The sequence below is a fragment of the Pteropus medius genome, unplaced genomic scaffold, assembly GCF_902729225.1.
Source record: "Pteropus medius unplaced genomic scaffold, Ma_sr-lr_union100, whole genome shotgun sequence".
Classification (NCBI taxonomy): domain Eukaryota; kingdom Metazoa; phylum Chordata; class Mammalia; order Chiroptera; family Pteropodidae; genus Pteropus; species Pteropus medius.
Window position 1 is genome coordinate 25,869,417 of NW_024340696.1, and position 20,106 is coordinate 25,889,522.

A 20,106-nucleotide genomic window follows, 5' to 3' on the forward strand; every position below is an offset into this window, starting at 1 on the left:
CTCAAAACAATTCTTATGCCAAAATGGCATATGTCTTCAGGTGTTTTATCACACTTTAGTTACGCCTTAGGAAACTGGTTAGGGCTTTGGAGGTTCAAGTATAACGGGTTATAATTTTTCCCTTTTAGAATAATATGAAATAAAACCCATTTAGCATCTTCACACAGAAAACCTAATTTTCAGATGCAGGTCACTGATATTTACCAAGATGTCAGTATTAAGTCATTTCAAGCAAATGTCTGTCTTATGTGAGGCTTGTAAAGGTTAAGTAACCTACCCAAGATTTTAATGGAAGTAGTAGAGCTGGGATCTGAACTCAGATATCCTGAATCTAAAATCTGTCTTCTTAACTCTTATAGAAGCTACAGAAGCCTTTCCCAAGGAAATGTCCACGTCCATCTCTACATATCTCAATACCTGACAGGGCTCAGTCCATAGTACATGATCAATTACTTGCCCCAAATAAGTGAATGGATTGAAGGAAACCAGAATATGTCACCCCAAAAGATGCCTCTTTGACATAATAATTATTTTGAGCTGAAGACAATTAAGAAGCAGAAAATATCAGAAATTGTCTCTATATCCTCCCCGTCTTCTGCCTAAAGGCAGGACATAAATTTTCCTTCTCTGAAGATAGACTTTTATCAGGTGGCACCAGAGGAATTTGCAAACAAATCTTACTCCCTTAGTTTCCTCTCATATCTTCTCATAGTTTACCACCCTTGGAAGCCTAAACCCACTTTTGTCCTGTCATTTATCTACAAATTTATTGTCATTTGTTGAAGATGCTCCATAAGCCAGAGTTCTAAACCAACTCCTTGAGTTCCTCTTTCCCTGAGTTTCTCCCATGTATATCTGAGATATACATGTTAATAAACTTTAGTTTGCCTTTCTCATTAATCTGCCTTTTGTTATAAGGTCCCCAGGCAAGAATTTAGAAAGATAGAGGGACAAGATTTTTTTTCTCCCTTACAGATGAATGGATGGATAGAAACATACAAATTAAATTTTGCTGAAATAACTGGACCCTAATCCTCAAAAACATCAAGATTCTGAAAGAATTCCTCAGGAACTCTTCTAGATTAAAGAAAACCGAAGAGATATTGTTACTGTTTGGGGGCAACTTGAACTTCGGTGTGGCCCCAGTGGCGTAGGGTCGGGAGTAATGAAGCAGAAGTGCAATTAGCATTTTTCCTCGTTTCTTCCCCGCTGATGCAGCAAAGAATCACAGGTCACCGAGATTTAGAAAAAGATTTATTAAAATTATATTTTATAAGGAGACAGGCCATGCTAAGGAAGTCTGCAGCCCTGTGGAATTTGGGAGGTGAAAATATAAAAGAAATAAAAGACAGAGTATGCCCCAAGGGAGGAGTGGGTTTACAGCCAAGAGAGCTATCACAACACAGAAGTGGGAAGATCTGTATTATATTTGGGCCACGGCAGGTGGTTACAAAGGTGTTCCTAGGTGATTGTCACATGAGGTCATTTTGATTGACACTTGGCTGCTATATAACTCTTTGCCTAGTGCACATGGGCTTTCCCAGAATTCAGTCTGTTATAATTAGATGCATGAACTTCCAGGCATAAACACAGTATTATAATGACAGTATAATGAGGCTGAGGTTGTGGGCAGGTTATGGTAGTACTATCTGCCCACTCGTCTGTGGCCAGATCAAACCAGCTATAGGTTTATGGCTCTCCCATCCGTCCTTTGTCTCCCGGGATGCAGGAGGGATTCTCTAACTATCAATGGGGTGTTCTTTGGGTGGTCTCTGGGCTTGGCCTTCATTCTTTTGTTCCCCTGTCGCTCATGTCTGACTTGCTACCTAATAATATGACAACTAAGTGCAATGGGTGATCCTAGATCGGATCCTTTTGCTTTAAAGAATACTGTTGGGGCAATTGGCAAAACTTATGGAGACTGTGGATTAAATGGTGGTAACTGAAAGGATTGATAACCCACCTGAATGATATAAAGGTTATTTCAAAGTGGAAACATCTGAGCTACAACAGATGCAGAAAGTACCCTTATCTGAACCACCCTTATCTGAACCTCCCTTATCTGACTAAAGCAGAACTTTATGAAAGTCAGCTGCCATAGTCCCCACCAGGGACTTCCAATCAGGGAGGCCTGACCTTGGACATGAGGACATTCCAGAAGATTGTGTAAACAAGCCTCATCCCAACCTTCCATCCTCTGATGGCTCTGAAGCCCTAAACACCACTACCACTCCTCCCCTCCCCCCATTAGTTGATATGTAAACCACTACCTGTAGCTGTCAGTTTGCCTCTCTCTGAAAGCTCCCACATGCATAAACGAACTTTTCTCATGTTAATATGTCCATTGTTAGTTAATAGGCCCCCCCATTTGAATATAAAAAGGTAGAAGATAATTTTCCACTCAACATAATCACTGTTAATTTCCTGATTTTGATGGTTGTATTATGTTCATGTAGAAGAGTGTCCTTGCTTGTCAAGAGGAAAGTTGGCTTCTATGAACACTTTTTCCATGATATCTATAGGAGTTGTTTCTTTTTTAAGCTATGAGGGGACTAGAGTTTGTGCTCCCTGACAAGCAGGAATGGGCAAGGCGTATGGTAGTGGAGGGGAGGGTGATGATGGCCACAGATCTCGAGGCTATAACTGTGCCTGTCAGCAGAGGCCAGAGTTAGTGGACCCAAGGGGAACATCCTCACAAATGACTTAATGTGAGGAACAGTTTCGATTCTTGGCTCTCTGATTCCCTGCTGACACCAAGATAAATGCCACCAGTCTTGGGGATTTATTTTAATTCACTTTCATCTATTAATTTGGTGCAAAGAAATCATTCACTCCTCTACCATACCTCTGTTCTCCTGATGCTTCCCCCTTACTGTCTGGGAATCATGCTGATTCTCACGGATTAGTGAGTGGCTCTCAATTTGAATACACTTGGAAGGCCCAGTAGGGCTTCTAGTTTCTTCTTTACCTCTTGGTATCAGCCATAACTGCCTGAGTTGGTGTTCTATTTGTTGACTATCGCCTTAGGCTTTATTTTCACGGTGTGGAAGGTTTTATTGCTCGGAATCAGCCTAGTTACTGTGCCCATTTAATTATATTGTCTAATTTTCTTATTTAGATAAATCTTTCAAATTCTTAAGAAGACATTTTAGGGAGCAATTAGACTGGTTCCCAAGGTTTTACTCTTCACATAGAACTTTATTTAAGATAAGCATGGTTGAAAAAAACAAAACCTAGACATTAAAAAATTATTGAAAGAAAATACATCAAGATTTTTTTTTATATTTCTCTATGAGTTTATATAATATTTATAATGGGAAATGCAATTACTTTGCTAAATAAACACAGAACATTATCTTTTTTAAAACAATCTTATACATATCTTTGGATCAAGGTAAAAATAGAGTAGCCCTGGTTTGACACAATAACTTTTTTCTCCAAAACAGCTATAAGGAACATTTCTCTGATGCTAATCTTACTTCTTATTGACTTTTACTATAAAATTAGCTCACTAAACTGAGCTTTAAAAAAGTCAAATAAGAAAGAACACTCTCAGTAGTGATCATGTAGCACTTTTAAAATTTGTAGATTTATTCAAAACAATAATGTAGTTTCTGTTAATAAAGGGCTCATCTGTCTCTCCCTCCATTTATTCAACCAGCCATCCAATTTCTGAGCCCTTGATGTCTTTGAGGAAGCAGTGGTGGGTAGACAAGCCTATCCTTGCCACTCTGAAGCTTGCTGGCTGGTGGGGAATAGAGCAATTAAGAGTCATTACACTGGGGGAGTCATGTGACCATGAGAGCAGAGAGGGAGGCAGCTGGGAATAGTGGGCAACCTCTTTGGACAATGTCCTAATGAATTTACTTAGAATTTCCTAGATTTAGGTCATATATTTTTTTAATGCAAGTTCCTAGGTAAGTCTTATTGGCCCACCTCTAGCCTGGGGGAACACAGCCCCAGCTGTGGATGGACCCTTCTCATCACAGGCCTTACTCTTAGATATTGACATTATCAGCCCCTCAACTTTACCCCAAGAGCTGAGACTATACATCCAATTCACTCGGTCAACTTGGTGTCTGGCTCAGGGCCTGGCCCATATAATACATTTAATAAATGTTTGCTGATAACTAACAGGAGTGCACATTCTTGCCTTCTATGAGGGTACATGGGACTCAGTCTATGAATCTAAGTAATAATGAATTAGTGAGGATTATTACACATTACTGGTGGAGAATAGAAATGGGAAAGCTCAAAATATTATTTGTTAAGGACGAACATGTAAAATAGTTCATAATTATGAAACATAGTGCTTCTCCTGATCTCCTCCAGATGTAGCTATAATGGTGCATTGACATAGATAGCCCAGACACAGAGACAACTTCACCATTCCAGTAGCCACCATGCATCCACACATACATGTGTATTCACACTGTGAGTTTGCCAACTTGTCTGCTCCTTTAATCTGCCAATGAAGATCTCAACATTTCTGGTCCAATTTCCCTTCTCCCTAGGTATATACCACAGCTTCTGAGGACAGGCCACCTTGCCACATTTCTTCCTGGACATTGTGTGATGGGGAAGACAAAGGAGGAGGGAGTTAGGGGGGTGGTGGAGGGGGGGATCTTCTTTCCTCTACCCTCCTAGGTTCTCCAGCTGGAGCTTTATAAATTACACTGATAACAAACCAGTTAATAAGAGGTGGAAAAGAAACCCCAGAAGTTTATTAACTGTGTTTTTTTGCATACACATGGGAACATTCAGTGCTGAGTAACTCAAAGATTAGAACTCGGGCTTATATAGCATCTTAACATAAGAACAATACATTTTAATAGAAGTGACAAGCAAAGGAAGAGCACTTTGAGTTTTTATGGGTGGCAAATTGTGGGAAAGCAAATAGATGGGAAAGCTTATGATAGATGAGGGAGAATATTAGCAAGCCTTGTTATGCAGATTCCTTTGGTAGCATCTCTGGGCTGATATGGGTCTAGAGTTGTCTCTGATGATTGACTTCTGTCCTTCCTGGTAAAGAGGAGGGGGAATACCTTTACAAAGTTATGTCCCACTTTTAGGGGGAGAGCAGAGAACTTTTCTTGTATTTGCTTCTCCTCAACCACCTTCAGCTCAAAATAATTCTTATGCAAACGTGGTATATCTTGGGGTGGCATATTCTGCTACTCTTCAAGTTCAAAGGGATCTAGTCAACCTATAGCCTGAAGATACTCCAGAGTTGGAAGCCAACACACTGAGGCTGAAGAGAAAGAGTGTTTTGAGGGGATGTGATGGCCAATGAGAGGCTTCTGAGAGTGTAGATTACAAGAGAGTTTGTGGAGGAAAAAAGAGGGGACATAGAAGCCCTGCTAGGGATTATGGATCTTCTTTAATGTCCTAGAAGAGATCAGAATAAAGAAAATAATTACTTGTTTATCGATTCATCTGTCTCAGTCCATTTGAACTGCTATAACAAAATACCACAGACTGGGTGGCTTATAAACAGCTGAAATTTATTGCTTACAGTACTGGAAGCTGAAAGTCCAGGACCAGGTGCCAGCATGGTCAGAAGAGGGCCCTCTTCCACATACTTCTTGTTGTGTCCTCACATGGCGAAGAGGTTAGGGAGCTCTTTTATAAGAGCATTAAACCCATTTATGAGGGCTTCATCCTTATGACCTAAATGCTTCCAAAAGGCCCCATCTCCTAATACCTTTGTCTTTGGGGACTTAGGATTTCAACCTATGAATTTGAGGGGGACACAAACATTCAGACCATAGCATCATCTATCTCTCTACTTTGCCTTTGGGACCATACTTATTTAAATGTGACAACTTTCCAGGGCCAAGTGATGAGGTCACAGCATACCTAGACATCTCTGCTTGGTTCTGATGAGAGCCAATGGGCATCTCACATGCATCACGTCCAGCGCTGAACTCCTAATACTTCTCCCACAACCTGCTCTACCCACTGCTCACTCCTTCTCAGCTAATGGCAACTCCATCCGTCCAGGTACTCAGGCCAAACCTTTGGTATTCTGCATGACTCCTTTCCTCTCATTCCAGCATCCAATTCAGGAGGAAATTCTCTAGGTTCTACCCTCCAAATCCATTCAGAATCTGATCATTTATTACCACCGGCTCCTCCCAATTCGAGCACTCATCATCTTAGGTTACAGCAATTGTCTCCCAACTGGACTCCCTGCTTCTACTCTCACCTTCGTACAGTCTATTCTCAACTGAGCAGCCAGAATGATCTTTATGCACCTTTAATAAAGTACAAAATTATTCAGCTCATTTATCTCCTATGCTTAAAATGTTATAATGGTTTTTCTTTCCCTTAAGATAAAAGCCAAAGATGTCTTAAAGGCCTAAAAGAATGTACTCTTCCCCTACCTACTCCACCTACCTCATCTACACTTCTCTCCAAATAACTTCCTTTCAGCCACAGTGACCTCCTTGCTATTCTGCATACTCACTGGGTAAACTCCAGCTTAGGGACCCTGGCTGCTCTCTCTGCTGAAACGCTCACCCTAATAGCCACAAGGATAACTTCCTCCCCTCCCTTAAGTTTTCACTCAGATGTCACCTTCTTAATGAGATCTACTCCTTTAAAAAATTGCAGCTCTGCCCTGAGCCCTACGTTGCTGATCCCCTTACCCTATTTTATTATTTTAGTATTTATCACCTTACCTATGATGCTGTTTAGCCTGACCAGATTATAAACTCAATAAATCCATGATGACAGTGTCTTCGTTTTGATCTCTACTGTATCCTTTCATCTGGAAAAGTGACTAGCACAGAGCAGCTGTTCAATGAGAGTGTGCCGAATGAATAAATGGAATCATTTATACAAACAAGCAATCAAAGATAGCTTCTAGACTAGGGGATCTACCTATGTCAGGAGCAGCCCTCACGAGCTGGAGAGTGAGGTGCTAGTCTTGCCCCTATTGACAGATACAAACTGGGGTTCAGAGTCAAGCAAGGCATTAATGTTGACACAAGTCAAAGACAGCTTCTACAGTGTCTATGCTTCATTTTATTCAATAGCTAGACATGCAGCAAGTCCAAGCTCCAGGCCAAATGAGGGCAGCAGGATGGTTTCAGCTAAAATCTTGGATATGTGATACACATATATGGATACACTTTATAAATTTCTTTCAGAGCTGCAAATGGTCTCAAACACAGTGTTTGGCAACTCTAAGCAAAGTGGAAAGGGAAGCCATGGGGAGGCTCACAGGTCACTTCATTTTTTCCAAGGAGAAATGTTTACTTCCTCACCATTAAGACAACCAATGTTTGCCCCCTGCACCGAGTACCAAACAGGACCAAATGTACTCACTGCTGCAGCTACAGAGTCAAAAATGAGCTTACCCAGCACTGCACATTAGCTTCATGAGAACTGAAAAAGATGTATCAATAAGCCCTGATACATGGGGAAGGTGGTGCTATACAAATAAAAAAATTGTTATTTTTAAAGATAATCTAGTGTTAGGGGTTGAATTCTGTGCCCCCCAAATTCATCTGTTAACACCCTAACCCCCACCACCTTAAAATGTGGCCTTATTTGGAGATGGGGCCTTTACACAGGCAATCAAGTGAAAATATGGTCATTAGTGCTGGCCCTCATCCAAGATAATTAGTGTACTTGTAAAAGGAAATTTGGATACAGACATTCATAAAGGGATGATGCTGTAAAGATACTTAGGGAGAAGATGGCCCCTTACAAAACAAGAAATGAGACATTGGAACAGATCTTTCCCTCACAGCCCTTAGAGGGAACCAAGACAATAAATTTCTATTATTGAAGATACCCAGTGAGGTACCTTGTTATGGCAGCCCCAGCAAACTAATATGACAAAAAATGTATATTTTGATGTTTTGTTGATATGCTAAATAACCCTGCCTCTCTTTACTTCACTGATATTTTATCATTTATTGTGATCAGATCATTCAAGTTATGTAGCACTGGGCAATAGGTACCACTAAATCACCAATATATGTTTCAGTATTTGTGTGTTACAAAATGCTGTCATTTCACCAAGAGAGAGTGTCCGTGTTATGTTTGGCTGCCTTTACCCACCCTTCATTTCCCTTCCATCTGCAGTCTTCACTGGAAACTTGAAAAACTTACCTGTCTTTTTCCAGTGCACCTCCAACCCCACCAGCTCTTTTCCCCATTGCACCTCTAACCCCACACCAGTCTTCCCCAAGGCACGTTTTCAGTCTCCCTCTAAGAATATGCTTGGTTAGTGATTCCTTTTGGCAAAGCCAGATTACTCTTTTTCTTAATTCTCTCTGAACCATCAATTCCTGCCTTTCGGGGTGGGCCTTCCACAGCCCATTCCACAGGAGATTTATTGCCTGCTCCATCTTCCTTTTGCACAATTTAATCTGCTGTGTTTTAATTGGGTAATAAAACTCTGTGTGCCACCCAGCAAAATTCCAGGGTAAGCCATCACCAGGGACATTCTCTCAGCAGCCAATTTCTAATTATTTATTCAGGCCCAAAGCCTAATTCCACCCCTGAGTGCAGTGGTTCTGAACTGCTGCGCTCTCTGTTTGTGGAGGGGGAGGGGCTGAGTGGGCAACTCAGGATTCCCGTGGGCCCATGACACCCCTGGTCAGCAGACTGTCCCTGACTCAGGATGGCCTTCGTACCTGAGAGAAACCTCTCCTTTGCTGTCACAGCAAATGGGAGACTTGCCCTGGGGGCTTTGCTTTGTTAGCATGTACACACACACACACACACACACACACACCCGCATTACTCAGAAACAAGATTGCTGCAGCTGATGGAGAAGGATCCCCAACCCTTAAGGAGAAACAGGGACTAGTCAATTCATGGTTCACGGTGTCAGAACAACTGTTAGCCATCTGGAAGCAAATTGACACAGAATAAACTCCATATAAATAAAAACATTGCAGGGCAGCAGAATATGCCACCCTAAAATACGATTGTAGAAGTTTAGGACATGCTACTCCCAAATATCCAAATATGTTGCTTTGTTAAAATATGACACTTTATTATATTGATTATTTTGAGCTGTGGACACTTGAAAAACAGCACATGCAGGAAGAGGCTTCCTCTGAACTTCCTTGTTCTGCCTAAAGACCAATCTTCCAAAAGGAACTCAATCATCATACTTTCCTTCCCTAGGAATTGCATACAGGGAAAAGATTAACTCTTGTCACAGGAGAGACTAGGCATTGACACTACATCCAGATAAACTGTGTCACAGGCTATCATGCCTTCTATGGGCCCATTTCCTAAAAATCATTTACTCTCTTATAAGAGGCCTCCATCCCTCTTCCCCTTTCCCTATTAAAATGGTTTTTAATTCCAAATTCTAAGCCACTTCAAGGGTTTTTCCTTGGGTGACTCCCATATATCCATGAGGTACACATGTTAATAAACTTCTGTTTAGTTTTCTCTTGTTAATCTGTCTTTTATTATAGGAATCTCAGCCCAGAATTCAGAAGGGTGGAGGAAAAATTATTTTTCTTCCTCTACAATACCAATATAAATATGAATTTATTTAAATATAGAGTAGAACATGGAAGAATTTTTATAACCTCAAAAATAGATCAGATCTTTCTAACAAAGTTAGAAATACATAAAATCTAAAATCCTTAAAATATTGATATATTTGACTATATAAAAATTTAAATGTGTTAAAAATATGCATTCCTCTCCAAAAAAAAATCATAAACAAAGTCAAAAGATAAGTGACAGACTGGGAAAAATATTCACAACTTATATCACCCTACAAATCAGTAAGAAATCTAAACAACCCAATAGAAAAGGTTGCAAATGTCTAAACAGGGAGTTTATTGAAAGAAAATAATGAGTAGCTCTTAAATTTTATTAAATGCTAATTATAAAAGAAACAAAAATTAAAATTACACTAATTATAAAAGAAACAAAAATTAAAATTATAATGAAATACTATTTTTTACTTATATGACTAGCAAAAACTCAATCTCATGCATCATTGGTGGAATTATAAAATGGTTCCATTTTTATTGAGCAATTGGACAGTATTTACCCAAAATACAAATACACATACCATACCTGTGTGTAAAGCAAATTGTCACATATATAAAAAATGGTTAGGGGGAATAGAATATGTCTATATGACTTATTAATGCATAAAAAAAATATCCAGAAGGGTAAACAAGGAAAAATAGCAGTGGTTATTTTTTTGAAGAGAACAGGAACTGAATGAAGAGGGATAAAGTGTGAGGGAGTCTTTTGTTTTATAGCTTTTTGTACATTTTGACGTTTGAAACATGTGACTGTGTTACCTATTCAAAAAAGTGAATTAAAAATAAAATCTGCTATGTTTTGAGGGCAGGGAAGGAGCGGGTAAGGGAAGAGAGAAGACCTAGATTATGCACATAGTGTGGTTTCCTAGCAACCAATCCTCCATCCCCTCCTTCCAGAGCCTTTTGTGGTGATGGCAGCACTGGGAGGTAGGGCAGGGGAGGGAGGAGCAGAAAGGTAGAATTGCCTGATGTCACACCCATACAACTGTGCTTTTGACATTATTGTCAAATGAAACTATACATACATCATTGTGTTTGTATGTGTGCAAATGTTCTTCTACTAAATATAAACATTTCGCAACCCTTGTTTCACCATTTCTTCATATTTAAAAATATGTACACTAGTAAGCTAAAGGAAAAGAAGTGGCCTGGCCTCTTTTCACCCCTCAGAAAGCCTGCCCATTGAGCTTTAGTCACATCTTTTTTTTTTTCTTCTTAAAACTTCCCCCTAGGTGTTCACCATAACCAAATTTTACTTGGACACAAACATGAGATGGGAGGACTCATGGATGACTCTCCCTGGGCAACGCACCCTCCTTGGGAGGCTCCAGTCTCTCTGATTCCATCTCAGGGAAGTAAGTAGAGGTCAGATGGGGCTATTCCAAGGTACACATGCTCCTTCTTGGTGATTTAATACTGAACGAATATTTAGTGAAGGATTGCAGGGTAGATATCTTAATACAATGGGAATCTTACCCATAGGGTTTATCTGAAGAAAAACCTCCATTTTGGTTTTAATGTTGGTCATTATTGAAAAGCAAGAGATGGGAATTTGTTGGCAAGGAAAAGGAATTAGGTGTTTTTACAAACAAAACATAGCATGAAGAGAGGATAATGAAGTCAGAATTCCCCTAGAAAGTTCACTTCCACTGGCTACCTGAACTATTTATTTAGGGTGTCATATAAGACAAAGATTATTCAGGAATTACAGGAAATATTTAATGTTCCAAAGATGGGGTGCTCAAGGGCTGATATAAATTCTATGAAAAAGAATTGTTAGAAAAAGACTCAATCTGCTTTCCTTGGGAAGAGTCACTGGTCACTTATCTTTAGGAGTCTGGCATAAAACTTCTGTTTTAAAGCCACTTTTGCAGCATGATTTCACTAGAAAGAGCCTTATTCAGGTACTGATTGGTTTGGGGAAGAGGAGCCAGGGCAAAGAAGAGGCGTCCAATATTTCCTAGGAGAAGTGGGCAGGAGCCAGAAACTAAGCCACTCTGCCCATGGCTCTGAATTCTTGGAAGAAGTCCTCTATATAAATATGTGCCAAGGCCCCCAGCAATGCAGGCATCATCTCCACCCACCTCACTGTCTCACTTCAGCTCCCTCTCCAGGTTCTAGCACTGCTACGCTGCTGACATCTTCCAAAGGTCATCACAACAAACTTATAATCATTTTGCACCTAGGATATAGGGTCCTGACTCTGGGAAAGCACGTGAAAAGTATAAAATGCAAAAAGATGCCCAGTGGAGCTCATTTCTACATGGGTATTCCAAGTCCTGAGGCCTTCATCAGAGTAGATTACTATGAAGATGGGACAACTGTACAGCCTTTACTGTCCTCATGTGTCCCAAGAATGGAAGATGGGCTTTTAAAGAGGCTAAGTTTGCCTAATTGAGAAGACACTTATAAGTGTCACACCGTAGGGATGAAAATGCCGAATGGAAATTCAAAAGGGACTCTTAAATGCCATTTTGAAAAGAAGTGAGAAAGTATAGGTCAGAACCAGGAACAAGTAAGACCTTGGAAACTTTCTGGAACTTTAATAATGTCCTCATGTTAGCTTCTTTTATTATCTCTTCATTATGTTTCCCAGTACATCTTTTAAAACCCTGAAAGCAAAAGTGTCAAATGTCAGAATGTTTGTTTCGAGAGCAACAGTTAATCACAAGGGTGGGGCAACCTGAGAGAAAAGAAAACCTTGAGGAACTGGGTGAGTAAGGCAGTTTCAGAAGGGGAAGATGGTTATCAAGAGGAGGAGGAAGCTGTAGCTTGGGATGTTAGAAGTCCCAGAACCTTAGTCATAAAGGAGTGGTTTCTTTAAAGCTTTTATTTTTATGTTGCTATGTATTTTTTATTTGTTTATAACCTACCTTTTTCATAAAATATTTAAATAGCTAATAGTATATAAGAAACACATGCAATAAAGTATATTTATTTTATTTATAATAAATATTTATAAAATATTTTCCATAACATACTTAAGTAACTTGTAGTATGTAAGAAACATATGCAATAGAATATAAGTCAGAAGCAGGAAAATGACTTGGAGAAAATTAGACCTGTCTACTCAGCTAAGAGTGGGCTGGGATCTGTCTCTGAGTTTTCAGGCACCTGAAGGGGGAAGGACAATCATATTGGTTACCTGGTTCCAACTGTCCATGAGAAGACAACCAAACAAACAATTGCTGAGGTCAAGTTCTCATGATTCGTATCACTAAAAGACCATTCTTTATGGTATTTCATAGAATGATGGAAAAAGGATATGGTAAACAACAACATCTCTACACTTACCATCAAGAGAAAAAGTCACAAAGCTTCCCTTACAGCTTCTAAGAGGATGACTCCAAAACAAATCTCGTAGGTGGCATTTCTGTGGAAACCCTCTTCTCCTCACCTAATCAGAGCAGCAGAACTAGTGTCATGTAGTGTCAACTCCTGTTTGCTTTTCACCACCTTTCACCACCTATTTCCTACTTCTCTTTTTCAGTCTCAATTTAAACTTTACTTTCTGAAAAAGACTATCTCTGACCTTGGGCTGGGCTAGATTTCTGGATTTTCCCTGCCTTTCACTTATCACATTCTACATTTTCACTTATTTGGCGTCTAACAACAGACTGAAATATCTGATCATCTCAATAGATGCTGAAAAAGCCTTTGACAAAATTCAACTCTCATGTATAATAAAATCTCTCAGCAAATTAGGACTAGAAGTGAACTTCCTCAACATGACAAAGGGCATCTAAGGAAAACCTACAGCTAATATACTTAAATGATGAAAGACTAAATCCTTTCCCCTAAAGATCAGGAACAAGGCAAGAAGGCCTGCTCTCATCACTTACGTTCATCATTGTAGTAAAGATCCTAGTCAGTGGGGTAATACAAGAAAAAAGAAATAAATTGTAGCCAGATCGGAAAGGAAAAAATAATGCTACCTTTATGCTTAGGTGACATGATCATCTATGTCAAAAATCCTAAGAGATTGATTTTCCTATACCTATTAATAAATAGAGCAAAGATAGAAGATACAAGCCTAATATATAAAAATTAACTGTATTTTTATATAATAGTAATGAACAATTAAAAATGAAATTAAAAGCAATTAAGTAAAGTAACATAAAAACATAAATACCTATGGATACATTTAACAAAAATATGCAAGACATATAAACTGAAAACTTCAAAACATTTCTGTGAGAAATTAAGAATGATCTAAATAAAGGGAGAGACATTTTATGTTCATGAATTGGAAGGTTCAATATTAGGATGTCAATTTTCCCCAAATTAATCTATAGATCAAAGCAATTCCAAGTAAAATTCCAGACTTCTTTGTAGAAACTGACAAGCTAAGTTTAAAACTCATATGGAAACATAAAGGACATAAAATAGCCAGTTTTTAAAAAGAACAAAATGGGAAAAGTTATACCGCCTGATTGCAAGACTTACTTACTGCAAAGTTATAGTAATCAAGATGGTATGATATTACAGAAGGATAAACATAGATTAGGAGCCAGTAAGCTTTTTCTGGAAAGGACCAGAGAGTAAATATTGTTGGCATTGTAGCCTGTTTCTACTCTGCCTTTATAGCAAGAAAACTGTCATAGACGATACTTAAAGGGATAAATGGGCTTGACTAAATAAATAAAACTTTATTTACAAAACAGGTAGGGGGCCATATTTGGCCATTAGGTCATAGTTTATCCACTCTTTATATAGACCAATGGAATAGAAGAGAGTCCAGAAATAGACCCCCAGATATATAGTCTATTGACTTTCAACAAAAGTACCAATATATTTAAATGAAGAAAGGATAATCCCAACAATGAATAGTATTAAAACGATTGGACAATCATATGAGAAAAAAGGAACCTGGACTTTTATCTTACACCATATACAAAAAAATATGACTCAAAATGAATTACAGGCCAAAATATAAGAGTTACAGCTATACAACATCTAGAAGAAAATATGAGACAAAATTTTGTGTCTTTGGATTAGACAAAGATTTCCGAGATGTGATACCAAAGTACTACTCATAAAAGAAAAAAATGAACTCTATAAAAATTAATCTTGACACCCGACTTGCAGAATACAATGCTGAATATGCAATAAGCTGTGACTGATAGACTCAAACTTGCTCCTGGTAGTCAAGGTGACCTTAGAGGCCAAATGATTTTTTTGTATTTCGGTTTCTGAATTTGCAAAAGGAAAGTTGAGGGTACACATTTGAGTGAAATCTTATGCAGGCTCTCATACAAGGAAAGTGAGATACGAGAGAACTCTTTTGCGCAAAGTATAGAGACCGACATGATTTGGCTCAAGAGCAATGAATTAATGAAAAGACTCACATGACTGGAATTGGAAATCCCAGAAAGCACAAAACTTCTGGAGGGACCCTCTTTCTGCCTGCAATTATCTGATCTCATTTCACACTCCTTAGAGAGACATCCGGATTGGCTCAACTCATCTTATTATGCCAGGTCATAGGTTGCTGAGCAGCCTATGGATTTATTTCCTATTCTGGTCCAATCTGCTGTGGCTAGAGTGGGGGTAGGGGGTGGCAGAATCAGGCAATATAAAAGAATTTATTATCCAGGCAGAGTCTATCAAGAATGTCAATTACGGGAATACAGATAAATGAACGATCTGATCAGTACAGAACTGCTACTGTTTATTCTAGTCGATAATAATGCTAATTTCATAAAGGAGTGTTTTAGGATGGAATGGAAGGTCCTGTGTCATCAACAGAGCATGTACTGAGTTCCTAAAATTATACTAAATTCTATACTTACACAATATGACTGTGATGGTTAGTTTTATGTGTGAACCTGACTGGGCCAGGAGGTGCCCAGATCATTGGTTAAACATTATTGTGCATATGTCAGTGAAAGTACTTCCAGGTGAGGTTAGCATTTGAATCAATGGACTGAGTAAAGCAGTTGGCCCTCCCCAGTGTGGGTGAGCCTCGCCCAATCCATTGAGTCCTGAATAGAACAAAAGTCAGAGTGAAAAAACTTCACTTTCTCTGTCTGACTATCTTTGAGCTGGGACATCTGTTTTCTCCTGCCTCCAGACTCAGACTGGAACTTACACCATAGGCTCTCCGCTTCTCAGAACTTTGAACTTGGACTGGAATTATGCCACTGATGCTTCTGAGTTTCCAGCTTATAGATCTTGGAATTTCTCAGTCTCTGTGTGAACCAGAGATCTTATTATACATATGGATAGATGTACACATGCATCCTATTGGTTTGGTTCTGTTTCTCTGGAGAATCCTAACTAATATAATAACTCAAATGTACAAAAATCAATTCAACACAAACAAGACCAAGTGAAAATTTCATTCCAGACTTTGCGATTCTCCATACAGAGCTATGGGACTCAGTTCTGCTAAAATACCTTGCTTATGCCCTCATCTTCAGTAAAATGGTGAACAAGAAACTGGAGATGTCTGAACATGCTACACATTCATCCTATTTCTCTTGTCTGTCACAAATTCGTCCCACCAACTCCCCATAGCATAAAATCCTCCTAACAGTTAATCCTCCTCATGCCAAAGAGAACCTCATGAGCCATATGTAAAATACAGTCTCATTTTCTTTCTCTTTCTTCTCTTTCATTACTCACTTCTTTTACTTTTATTTTTCTTTTGTTTCATTGGGCAAAGACAACTTTGTATTTGGGTAAATTAATCTCAGTTCTAATAATGTTTCTCTTTGACATTTATTAGCATGATGAAAATATCTCCTGAATTGCTAATATTTACATCTTGTTACAAACAAGCTCAGATCTTTTCTCTCGCTAAGCACCTAAAATGATCCCTCTTTCCTGCCACAATGATGTCTATTGGTTTTCTATTTAAGACATCGCTGGGAGAAGCAACTGCCAGTGTCAAAAGGAAATAGTTGGCCTTGGAAACTTGATTGCTTAGAGTAAGTAGGCAATGTGTATGATTCTGAAGAAACTCCTTTGTATTACACTCAGCTGTTACAAGTTGTACATTTTCACGTATTTTTCCAGGGTGTCCCTTCTCATCATTCTGGACTCATAGCTGGGTTTCAGTTCATGGCACTCTTCTTCAAATCTGAAAGCACCACCTGGGGTTTTTCCCAATGGTTCACTTTTCCTAATGGGAACTATTAATAGTTTTTCTTTCCAGCTAAATTTTGATAACCTAAAAGAGATGGTGAAAATATATCTTTTCAAAGGCCTCATAAACCATTTCATTTGGTGCATGGGACCTGGCTACGGAAGTAGCAGAAAAGATTCTTATTCCGCAAGAATTAAACAAAAGCTGAGGCTGTGTGTGGTCTTTTAAAGCAGTCAATAATTCTCTTTCTATCTTCTTTTTTTTTTAATGTCTGCTCATATCTACTTTCTTTATGTTTTTATAAATTTATATGTATACTTATTCTATCGTATTTTGGAAATGGAAGTATTGTAGTATAAAGAATCAGCTAAGAGTAATACTTGGCTCTCATCAGACTAATGTGATCTAGTGGATTTCACAGGACTATGAAACCATAAATCTTGTCACTCTAAACTTGTCTTCTGGCTCTGTCTAGACAACTAATATATGACATTAAAAACGTTGTCGCTCACATGGGCACTTTCAGAATCACCACCAGCTTGTGAAATGGTTATAAAATTAAGGTTTATCTAATGTGTCAGCTGCTTTCAATAGCCACTCATTACCCATTGTTTGCATTCACTGTTAGTTCCTAAATATGATCCAGATGTGGTTGGTGGTAATTAACAGAGGCTGTTAGCCATTTCGTATTTCTCATGCAATTCTCCATCGCAAGGTGGCCTCTTTCCAGTGAGAAAAAGCTCAGGGCAATTCCTACAGAGCTTCCAGTCCAGTGTCCCCATTTTACAGAGGTGCTATGGAGGTCTGATGAAAGCTCGATATCGGATAATCAAGTAAAGATAGTCTGATAAACATTTGTGCAGAACTTTACTGTTTTCTTTCATCTGATCCTCACAAAAATTCTATGAAGTGGATAAGATCATTGCTATGATTGTCCTGTGTTAGTTAAGGCAAAAGCTGAGCTACTATAACAAAGAGACTAACATTACAGTGGCTTAAAGAGCAAAGGAATGTATTTCCCATTCACATAACAGTGTTGAGGTGAATGCTGCAGGTTTGTGGTATGGTTCTGCTCCACACAGGTATTCAGGAATTCTGGGTTCTTCTATTGTGTAGCTCTGTCATACCCTCAGGCATTTCTATGGTCAAGCTGGGTGGCCAAAGATCTGTCCCTGGCGGAAAGAGGAAGATAGTGCAGGTGACATACACCCAACTATTTTGAGACCTAGACCAGGGCGACATACATTCCTTTCACTCATATTTCATTGGAAAGAACACAGTCATGTGGGCACCTCGATTGCTTGGAGGCTGAAAAATGCAGGATAATGTGCCCATGAAAAAAGGGAGAATGGATTTTAATGGACGACTAACAATTACCACCATACCCTTGTCATTTTACAGGTGAGGAAATTGAAACTCAGGGAGATAGCTCATGATATAGAATTAAGTAATTAAGTAGTTCCACTTGCAAAGTATTATATGTATAATTTCAAATGACATTTATACCAAAAAAAAAAAAAGGAGCATGGTTAATGTATTAGTCAGTGTTCTCCAGAGAAACAGAACCAATATGATGTGCACATAGAAAGAGAGATTAGTTTTAAGGAATTGACTCACATGATTATGGAGGCTGGCAAGTCCAAACTCTGCAGGATAGGCTGGCAGACTGGAGACCCAGGGAAGAGTCACCTTTACAGTTCAGTTCCAAAGGCTGTCAGCTGGCAGAATTTCTTCTTGTTCAGGGGAAATCAGCCTTCGTTCTATTAAGGCCTTCAACTGATTATGTGAGGCCCACCCATATTATAGAGGACAATCTGCTTTATTCGAAGTCCGCTGATATAAATGTTAATCTCATCCAGAAAATATCATCACAGAAACATCCAGAATAATGTTTGACCAGATATCTGAGCAACATGCCCCAGCAAAGTTGACACATAAAATTAACCATGACATTTAACAATCCCGTAACCTCTCAAAAGTCTCCTTTAATTCCCTGACTACATGAATGTACCTGGTGTCTAAGTGAAACTCTGCCAGTGACTTTAACATCTCTGATCATCAACTTACCTTAACATCAGCGGAGGAAAGGGTATCATTACTCTCCTGACATTAAGAGCATACTGGGAAGTAACAGTACATGTGACTGGGTAAAGCTTTTAAAAATCTTGAGTGCCACTGGTGTACTATTTCTCACAGACCCCTCAGTCTTTTCTTCAGGAGGCCTAAAGACATAACTTTAAAGACAGGGAGAAGGGAAGAGACAGGAGTAGAAAAAGAAAGAAGGTACAGGTAGGTTACTGAGCACGCATTTGCCATACCTCTCTCATCTTTCCAAATGCTCCCTATAAGAGCACTGCATTTCATCCAGCATTTTTCTCGTCAAAAATCTACCGTCTTGTACTGTATTAGATGCTATATCCAGCTAAAGTACGAACATCAGCTAAAGTGGGCTTCCAATTAGAGTGCTGGAAAGTATTAGCTACCAAGTGTTTTATGAGCTGAACAAACAGGAATGATTTGAAAATCAATGTCAATAATTTCCAGTCGTTTCTGGAAAAAAAAAATCACTTCGCATCTGTACATTGCATAGTGTTCTGGAAAGCAGTGTGTATTCTGGAGCTATTTAGCTCGATGTGAATATTTGCGTGTCCTGGGGCTGGGCCCTCCTCCTAACCTGACTTGGCTCACTGCCCACTCCATCCCCAACAATCTTTGGCTCTCCTCCCATCATTGTTACCTTATTTGTTATCCTCAAAGTAGTTTCCAAAAGTAAATAAATCTCCAAGTATTTTTCAGAGAATCTTACTTCTTATGATAAAATGGGTGGTGGTTAAGTCCCCCTTTTTCTTATAATTACAGAGAAAGTGACTTAAAGTTTCTACTCTTTCTACAATAGCTCCCAAGTGCCATGTGTGTTTGAGCAAGCCCAGAGATAGAGAACTCATTGCTTCCCAAGCCTCTCTTCATGCCACACTAATAAAAACGTCTTTGTTGTGTCTGTTCTGATTGATTAACTAGGAACCACGTAGAATGATGGTTTATCCTTCTAGCTAACCCTCTTTTCATACATGAAGTAGAAATTTTTTAAAGATTTACTAGATATTTATAGATTTTATTATTAGCATACCCAAAATACTATAATATCTATAAATCTAAAAATGATAAAGGTGTGCATTTAGTATTGCTAAGTCATTTGGGTGGTTGCTACTGACTATATTACGAATATAATAATGGTGTCAAATAGTTTAATAATATCAAAAATAATAAAAAGGCATACAGTGAGAAGTCTCATTTTTACCTCTATTATCCATCCATTCAATTTTTCTCACCTCTCTTTCAAGCAAGGAGCCACTGTTAGGAGTTTCTTGTGTGTTCTTCCAGAGATTTTTTTACGCAAACAGATACAAATATGTATTCTGCCCTCCTTTGATAAAATTAAAAGCACACTGGGCACACTGTTCTTTTTTCCTAATAATA